This window comes from Topomyia yanbarensis, chromosome 3 (genome assembly GCF_030247195.1).
Source record: "Topomyia yanbarensis strain Yona2022 chromosome 3, ASM3024719v1, whole genome shotgun sequence".
Lineage (NCBI taxonomy): Eukaryota > Metazoa > Arthropoda > Insecta > Diptera > Culicidae > Topomyia > Topomyia yanbarensis.
Window position 1 is genome coordinate 375,976,039 of NC_080672.1, and position 9,904 is coordinate 375,985,942.

Sequence of the window (9,904 nt, forward strand, 5' to 3'; positions counted from 1 at the left end):
AAATTATAAAATTTGAAAAAACCCGAACCCGACCCGAGCCCGAACATTTTAAAACTTAAAAACCCGAACCCGGCCCGTACCCGAGAATGAAAATTTTGTAAAACCCTACCCGACCCGAGAATTTTAAAATTTGAAAAGCCGAACCCGACCCGAACCCGAAAATTTAAAATTTCAGAAGCCCGATCCGAATCCAACTTGCTAATACGGAGAATCAACTAAAGATCTCGAAGATTTTTAATTCTAGGCACCCGAGCTGGACCCTTGACTCATCTCAGAATAGTAGAATCACTCGAATCTGAAGTAGCACCATACGCATTGAGTTATATCTGCATATGGCAAAACAAATCATTGCCGAGTACAATCCGCATTTATATTTACTATTATTGAACGTCGAATTTGTAACGTTCTGAGAAACTTATAAATCGTTGATATCTTAACCGGAAATTAAGTTAAATCGGCGGCTAACTCATTGGGAAACAAAAAGCTTAATGGTCACAGTTTCCAACAACCTTGCCCGTCGTACTTAACCAAAATTTCTGATTTTTTTATCAAAAACCATTCCTGCAAGACAGTTTCGTATAATTTATTACATGTATTAAATTAAGCTATGGCAATTGGCAATTTGTATTCGACAGTTTACATGATGTCACCCATGTTACTGGTTGGAACGGTCAAACCTGTATCGAAGGGTATCAATCATTTTCTGACGTGTTCTTGATGTCCCATCCGTTAGGACGATCTATGATTGGGTATCTAAGTTATTTTATTCCTCAGATTATACGGTAAGCGCGCCAATAGAGATGCTTCGTCATCTCCAATGGAGCTCTCGGAACGACTCCAAACTTTTAAAAATCCGTTAATGGCTTCAACAGAACACACCACATTTTTGCGATTAATTCGTTAAGTTCATGGAAATTCATGTATTTTCATGAAGGAATCCGGATTATGCAACAGCTCAGCCCGGGAACAATCTGACAGAAAGTGCTTGTTTCATATATGTACCACTGATTTGATAGTGGTGCTATTATCCCATCACCATATGAGTGTCATGAACAACGAAACCTGGCGGAAATGAAGCTAGGTTTAGGTTTGATGGAACAAAGGTAGGCTCTAGAAAGTAAATAAATTTGGCCTTAACTATCTGCTTTTAAAAAAAAATAATGTACCCTTTTTAAATTTGAGCCGCCATAATGACACCAAAGTATCACCAAATTTATGAGTTCAAATCCTTATTTTTCCGTTACAGTTTTTTTTTAATTGCAAGCAATCTTTATCATAAACCAATTTGATTATTAAACTTCCGTGAAGGCAGGTACAACCTATTTGTTTAATTTGACCAATTTAACAGTGCTTGTTTAAAGTTTGTTTGGGGTACAAATGTACCCCACAAAACCGTTTGCGTTATTGTTTTGTCATGTGTGCATAATTCAAAAAAATTATTATATCTTTTTTTAAAAGCAAAATATCGATACATAGTAAGCGAGAAACTTGTGTAAAATTGCATAAGTTCCAACTCTGCCGAATAATAGTATATGTTATTGGGTATAACAAAGCACTATAGCAAAGTAACTAGAAAATGCGTTTGGATCGGTATTGTAGTTTTTGCTTTTGCGAATGAAAGAGTTAAAACACATTCGTGAATATGATTTGTATATAGTATGTAAGACGCATCATTCGATTCGTTATCTTCTGCAGCCCAGGCTCTGGAACATACTTACGTTATATACACATACAATGCACCGGCTCTACCTATTCCTTCGACGCCTTCCTGTTTCATCTCCGTTACTGCATATTGATGTATTTTTAACGTTTGTATTGGCGTTTGATTTTCAAAAAAGTATCGGAATACATATACTTTTTGACCGGTTTTTGGAAAAAATTGTAATAAGCTTTACAACGTCGTATAAATGAATATGAAGAAAAAAGGGAATTTGGACGTATTTTCAAGACTTGTTCTATACAAAATGAAATATTACATAATTAAATAGTCAAAACATATATTTTTAAACAGGTCATTTTACGAATGATTTTAGAATAATACTATCCAATTTAATTATAAATTTAATAAAAATTAGACATACTAGAGCGATTTTAGTTCTGGGGTACGAATGTACCCCACAAAACCGTTTACGTAGAGAAAAAGTCGCCGCGGCCTAAGTATCGGCTTTAAAGTACCTGTCGAAATTTATATTCCATTATAGAAAGTTGAACCGATATTTTCCGATAAATTCTTGTTGACTTGGTTTATTAATAATTATCATGAAAAATAAATCGCAAAGAGATTTTAGATGTGTAACACGTATTGTTGAATGCTCTTTCATGAATGTTCGTTTAAAAAATTATGCAAGAATGAAAAAAATACAATATTGGAGCACCAGAAAATACGACGAACTCTAGCGATTCAGAGGCGCTAACATTTGGTACGGTTATATGGTCGGTGTTAAGTCAGACCGGACTAAGTGACAAAATATTGATTTCGAGAAAAACGAGTTTAAAGTTTGAATCGCAGCATCCTTTACATTATGATTGGAAATTAATTTTTGCCGTAATTCTTGTTTATTGTTACATATTTCAAATCTGGCAAGAGTCGAATGTAGCTGACGAAATTCTGTATCCATTGCGGTCTGACTTAACACCGACCATATGTGTCATCCAATCGTATTACGAAGTATAATTCACTATTGCAAAAAGACTGCGTTTTGTGTATAGACGCAAACAGTGTCATGAAATCGATGGGTTGCTTTGTTCGAAACCCGAACCCTACCCGACCCCGATATTTCAAAAACCCGAAACCCGGAATCCGACCCGAACCCGAGAAGCTTAAATTTACAGAAGCCGAACCCAACCCGAAACCCGTCGGGTTCGGGTCGGGTCCGGGTTTCGGGTCCAAAAACCCGAACCCGACCATCTCTATGGTGCACCTTCCTTGACGGAACACAAACTATTTCTCAAGAAAGAAATCAAAGTATTGATTACTCGAACAGCATGGAGTTGATCGATAGCTTTTGGAAACAAGGTTTGACAGGTAAGAACGTTCCCATCGGCTGCTATTGATTTTCTAATGGATCCGACTTCCGGTTCCAGAATTACGGGGTGATCATGCATCAAATCTCGATTTTAACGTAAACTGCGTTTTTCAAAATGTGACCATAACTGCTTGGATTTTTAGTTCTAGGTCACTAACAGCCATTCAAAGCTTCTTTATCGCCGACTCTAAACAACTTTTTGCTAAACTTGCTGTCTGAAAAACATAAGCATTTCTCGCATGGTGATTTATCGACATCACGAATTAGCTACATGGGTCTTCCCCAGGGCTCATGTCTAAGCCCCCTTCTCTATAACTTTTACGTGAATGACATTGACGAATGTCTTGTCAATTCCTGCACGCTAAGGCAGCTTGCAGATGACGGTGTGGTCTCTATTACAGGTCCCAAAGCCGTCGATCTGCAAGGACCATTGCAAGATACCTTGGACAATTTGTCTGCTTGGGCCCTCCAGCTAGGTATCGAGTTCTCCACGGAGAAAACTGAGCTAGTCGTATTTTCAAGGAAGCGTGAACCAGCGCAACTACAGCCAGTGTTGCCACAATTAAATCTGTACCGGAAGTTGAAAAATCTTTTCTATCTATACTTTTCTATAGAAAAACTGTACCGGATTCTGTACCCAAATAATACCAAGTGGATTAATTTTTTTTTCTTAAAGATATTTTTCATTCGGGGAAATCAATGGCAGCGAGAAGTTGAGATGGGGCTGGTAGTATCAATAGAATGAGAGAAAACTGCTTGCAGGAATTCAATTGGAGCATCTCAGAGTAAATGTATGCACTCCGAGAAGATTCGCTCGGCTTTCACTTAGACATCATCACTTTGATTTGCTGGAACCATTCTCGCCTCTCGCATTCTAATGTCATGTAAAAAAATCTGTACTAATCTGTACTTTTTGACGTAGGACTACGTCTTTGTTTTCGATATAGGGGTGCACGCTGCAAATTCTACAAAAATGGTATGTAACGAAAAGTGGTCCAATTTTAAACGCATATAATTCAGCCATCTCACGATAAATTTTCAATTTTTTTGCGCATGTCGCCCCGAAATAGTTCTAGGAATAGATTCCAATAGATAAACCCAAAGATTTTTGATATCATGGCATTAAAAATTTAAATAATGAACAACCTAGTCAAAATATCGCGCATTTACACACAGAAGGTAGCGCTTCCCTAGTCCAGCACGACAGATTTGTGTACCTAGCGCGCTACGCTTCTATGAATGACGTCATCGTCGACTATTTAAACGGACGGATTTCGCCGAAGCAGCTCAGTCGCCTGTTGAGCGGCAGGCGAAGCAGATCACTGCGCTGTGTGTTTTCACAGCCAGTGTAGCTGAGTTAGAAGTCCGTTACACTGCCTGTGGAGGTACGCTACCCAGTGAATGCGAATGAGCTTGTCCGTATGCTATCTTTTATGTTGTGCTCGTTTCCAGCACATTTTTTTGTATAATTATTCGTACACAAAATGGTTTGTACATGCGAGCTCCATTTGCAAACACGGTTAACATAGTGTCGTGGTATTAGTAGTCTCTTTCGCTCTACCCATCATCATCAGCGTTGATTCATTTTGCTTTGTGCGCTTGGGTTTAACATTTGAGTCGAATGTGTAGGTAGTTAGATCTAATTTGTTACTAAATTGCACAACGAAAGTTTAATATTTACGTTCGATCAATTCATTGATTCATTTCCCCTTCACGTGATTCATTTCCACTCAGCCTATAGTATTTTGATTCTACTAATAGGTACATACTACAAAGCCTATTTATGAATGAATACACTGCCACTTGAAAAACCGTTGCAAAAACGCATCTTGTCCATGTATATAATTGTTTCCGATTCATGTATATTTATAGTTTCGATATATGATTAAGACCACTGCGTTCGCTATATTTGTATGCGTGCTTTAGGAAAGTTACAATAATGGAAAAATATAACTAGACCAAGCATTCTGGTCTATATATGAAATGTGATTATATTGTCTAAAATTTGATTTTTCTTCACTGGTCCGGGTTTTTTACCACACACAATCGAAAAGTTTTTACAAGTTAATCTTATGCTATAAAGATTTAGTTCCAGATATTAGTTCGGTCACAGTTTTCTGTCTTCTTTCTTCAGATCTTCTTAAATAAGTTCAATCGGATTCGATCACCTACTACAAATGAAATGACCTGATAACCAAGAAGGTTTGGTCCAATATGTAATACTCGATGTTGATTGGTTGTGATTAAACCATACGTAAGAAATATATTTGATTTATTATTACTGTAAATGTACTAAGAAAATAAATATTTTACATTAAGTAGTATAGTCCTACGTCTACAGCTCGTGCAACCCCAAAGGGCTGCCCCTTGTAGTTTTCACAAAAATCTGTAATCTGTACCGTACAGAATCTGTACCAAAAATGCTTAAAAAATCTGTACCTTTCTAGATAAATCTGTACTTGTGGCAGACTACAGCTTCAATTAATGGGTCAAACTATTGCTCAGGTTTCCACTTTCAAATATCTCGGGGTCTGGTTCGACTCTAAAAGAACCTGGGGATGTCACATTAGGTATCTGAAACAGAAGTGCCAGCAAAGGATCAACTTTCTCCGTACAATAACCGGAACATGGTGGGGTGCCCACCCAGGAGACCTGATCAGGCTGTACCAAACAACGATATTGTCGGTGATGGAGTACGGGAGTTTATGTTTCCACTCCGCTGCAAACATACATTTCATCAAACTAGAGCGAATCTAATATTGTTGTTTGCGTATTGCTTTGGGTTGCATGCACTCGACACATACGATGAGTCTAGAAGTGCTGGCGGGCGTCCTTTCGCTGAAAAATCGATTTTGGGAACTCTCATATCGATTGCTCATCCGATGCGATATCTTGAACCCGTTAGTAATTGCAAATTTCGAAAGGCTTGTCAAGCTCAATTCTCAAACCCGATTTATGTGCTTGTACTTCGATTACATGGCACAAAATATCAATCCTTCTTCATACTATCCCAACCGTGTCAATCTCTTTCATGCTTCTGATTCAACTGTATTCTTCGACACATCCATGAAAGACGAGATTCGTGGAATCCCGGATCACATACGTCCGCAAGTGATCCCAAGCATCTTTCATAGTAAATTTCAAGAAGTCGACTGCAACAAGATGTTTTACACCGACGGGTCAAACCTCGGCGGCTCCACTGGCTTCGGTATATTCAATCAAAACCTCACCGCCTCATTCAAACTCAATGATCCTGCTTCAGTTTTCGTCGCAGAGCTTGCTGCTATTCAGTATACCCTTGGAGTCATTGATACTTTGCCCACCGATCATTACTTTATTGTCTCGGATAGCCTCAGCTCAATCGAGGCTCTCCGTTCAATCAAACCTAGAAAGCACATTCCATTCTGGGGAAAATCTGGGAGCGCCTGCGTGCTTTGTCTGTAAGATCGTACAAGATTACCTTAGTTTGGGTTCCCTCGCATTGCTCCATTCCAGGTAATGAAGAAGCGGACTCTTTAGCTAAGGCGGGCGCTTTACAAGGTGACATATATAAAAGACCAATTAGCTTCAGCGAATTTTTCAGTATCACTCATCAGAGAACCCTCGAAAGTTGGCAAACTGCATGGAGCAATGCTGAACTGGGAAGGTTCGATAATCCCTAAGGTAATCCCTAAGGTATCAACAAAACCTTGGTTCAGGAGGATGGATGTGGGTCGGGATTTCATTCGCGTGATGTCTCGGCTCATGTCAAATCACCACACGCTGGACGCTCATCTCCGGCGTATTGGGCTCGTGGATAGCGGTATCTGCGCTTGTGGCAACGGTTATCACGAGATCGAACATGTTGTCTGGGCATGCGCCGAGTATTGTTCTGTCAGATCTCATCTAATCGATTCCCTTCGGGCCCGAGGAAGATCACCCAATGTCCCGGTTCGTGATGTACTAGCAAGCCGCGATATTCTCTATATGTCCCTTATATACACGTTCCTCAAAACCATCAGTATCCAAATCTAACTACCCCTATCTCTTCTCTTATCATTCCCAGAAGTGCCCTCTTCCGCCTACCGTACCCCAACGATGGTTTGATGCGACTCCAAGACGAGACAAAACATTTGTCGAATGACTCAACAACACGAGACCTCAGTACAACATCACAGGTGCAACGTGGTGTGTTTTTCCGATCCATATCTGAGCCGTACTACGAAATCGTCTGGAGGAACCCCTGACGGCTCGAGGAAGACCGCCCGGCGTCCCAATACATGATGCATCCGTCCGAATCTGTAATCCTGGCCGTTGATTCCCGATGCCGGAAATCAAAAGTTTATATCTCCCCCCCTTTCAGCCTTGTCCACCCTCTCTCCCCTGTCTCTGATACACAGATGTAGGACTTCAACCCTACCCCCCCCCCCTCCCGCTTAAATATCTTCGCAAAACTTAGGTGCCCCCTGTCTTCTAGTTGTAGTTGATCAATATATGATCTCGTTAAGAAATGCCCATCAGTACAAATATTTAAAAATAGCCATAATTAATCTCCCCTAATTTTAATAAAATCGAACAACTCCCTCTAGTTATTTCTGGTTAATAAGCTTGTAAAATGTACCGCTTACTTAATAATTAATTGCTCCAACAATCTCCCTTCTAAAAATCATAAAGTTCATTACTATACAAAGAACACACAAAATGAACCGTCCCCCTAATTTTACGAATATTATATTATCCCTTCTTGTATATGTATAAGTTTTTTTTTAGTTTCATTATATAAAACAAAATAATATAGAAATGTGTAATGTGTAAGAAATTCAAAATGTAAAGTAATGAAAAAATAACACCTTTAAGCTAACGCAAACGTGCCTTATCAAATAAACGAATTAAAAAAATCTTCTTTATCCACATTGTCCACCATCGACGGTTCCGGTTGCCCCGGCGGAAGTATTCGAATTCAGAATAACAGTCACGAAAATTCCCATATAAGCCGGAACTAAAAAAATATTCAAAGAAGACCATATGAAATTTCAGATATCACATTTTGATATAATAATATCTCAAGCCTGCACGTGTCCAACGGAAGCTAGAAATAGATAACGAAAGAGATATGACCGATCGAAGAGCAAGGGACGGTAACGATCGCTTATAGCAGACCTTGGGGGCTAGTGAGACCCATTAGTAGACATTGGCGATGATCACGATTTTTTTTGGTAATTTGCGACGACGTCATCACTGTTCCTTAGACTGCCCAGAAAATTAATCAATTTTTGAAAAATCAATCGCCCACTCCTGAGTCGAATCCTAATCCCACCAGGAGTACTTGCACCAAATTTGAAGCAAATCGAACAAGTCTAGCTACCGGACCAACGTGCCTGAAGTTTGTATGTGATTTTTCGACAATTTACATGAGGAAAAGCTCGCATTTTCGCCGCTAGGTGGCACTGTATGCATCGTATTATCACTGTAAGTGAAAATAAGAACGATAATTTTATTGTCTACAACTTTGTCGAAGACTGCTAGTCAATCCGGTTTTGTTAAAAGAAGTTATTAAACTTTTAACGAAGTGATGTCTGAGTCAGTTTTGCGTAGGGCCTAGCAGTGGATGGTTGTGTACCAGTACTCGATTTCCACGAACTACACATTTTTGTGAAATAATCGTTAGATAAATATGCCACCTAGCGTCGAAAATGCGAGCTAGTGGGTTTTCTCCATGTAAATTGTCAAAAAATCCTTCAAATTTGGTGCAAGTACTCATGATGGGGCTAGAAATCGACTCAGGGGTGGGCCAGTAGGGGTCATTTTTTCCTGTCACTCTACTGTTCCTCGGTGGTGGAGTGGTTAACGCACCCAACTAGATACTGGGAGATCGCAGGCTCGGTTCTTGTTCGAGGACACATCTTTTTTCAGTGTGTTCCATAAAGCGGTGAATTTTCGCCGTATCTTCTTTCTCACCGTTCCGGTCATGCAATTACTCTGAAAATCGACTTTTTAGCGAGACCCGGAGGACTGAGTTTCTTATACCATTCGACTCAGTTCGTCGAGTTCGGCAAATGTCTGTGTATGTATGTATGTTACCAACAATGGCACATCGATTTCACGAAGATGCCCGAACTGATTTTATCGAACTTAGTTTCAAATTAAAGGTACAACGTTTCCATAGACTGCAATTGAATTTAATTTAATTCCAACTTCCGGTTCCGGAGTTACGGGTTGAATAGTGCGCGTGTCAACTAAGCTGAGCTAAGCTAAGATGTACATTGAACTTATTTTGCCCCGTCCTATTTACACGTTGCTAAACACATGAGTTTTAGTGATTGGATGAAAATAAGATAATCTCATATCCATGACGATTATAACATTTTTACCTTTCACACATTCATTAAAAGCTATGCAATCACTCTTGCCGACTTCCAATCAATGCCCGGAGGGCCCAGTTTGCGGTACTCGTAAAATATCAGTGTGTTAACGGTAAACGGTAAAACGCTCCCATAAGCTGCTATTGAATTTTTAGTTGATTGGACTTTTGGTACCGGAGTTATGGGTTGAAGAGTGCAAATTCCTATATAAACTGGTACCACAATGTTGAGTTTCTTTCAGATGTGACGTTTGGTTCCAGAGTTACAAATTAGCCACTGCGGTCACATAGGGATTCGCCAAATAAATCGGTACAATCGTAATACCTCAAAGGGTTTAAATCAATTTAAAAATAACATGAATTCAACGTTGAACTAATAATGATGAAACTATTTGTTTTTTGTTTGAAGTGTATGAGCGATGATGCCTATGGGGTTCGTGGCAGCCGTGCTTGCCAAGTATAATAAGAATGTAATAGACATTTCCATAATTATTATTGAATCATAAAATGGGTACATTAAAAAGGCACAATCGCATAA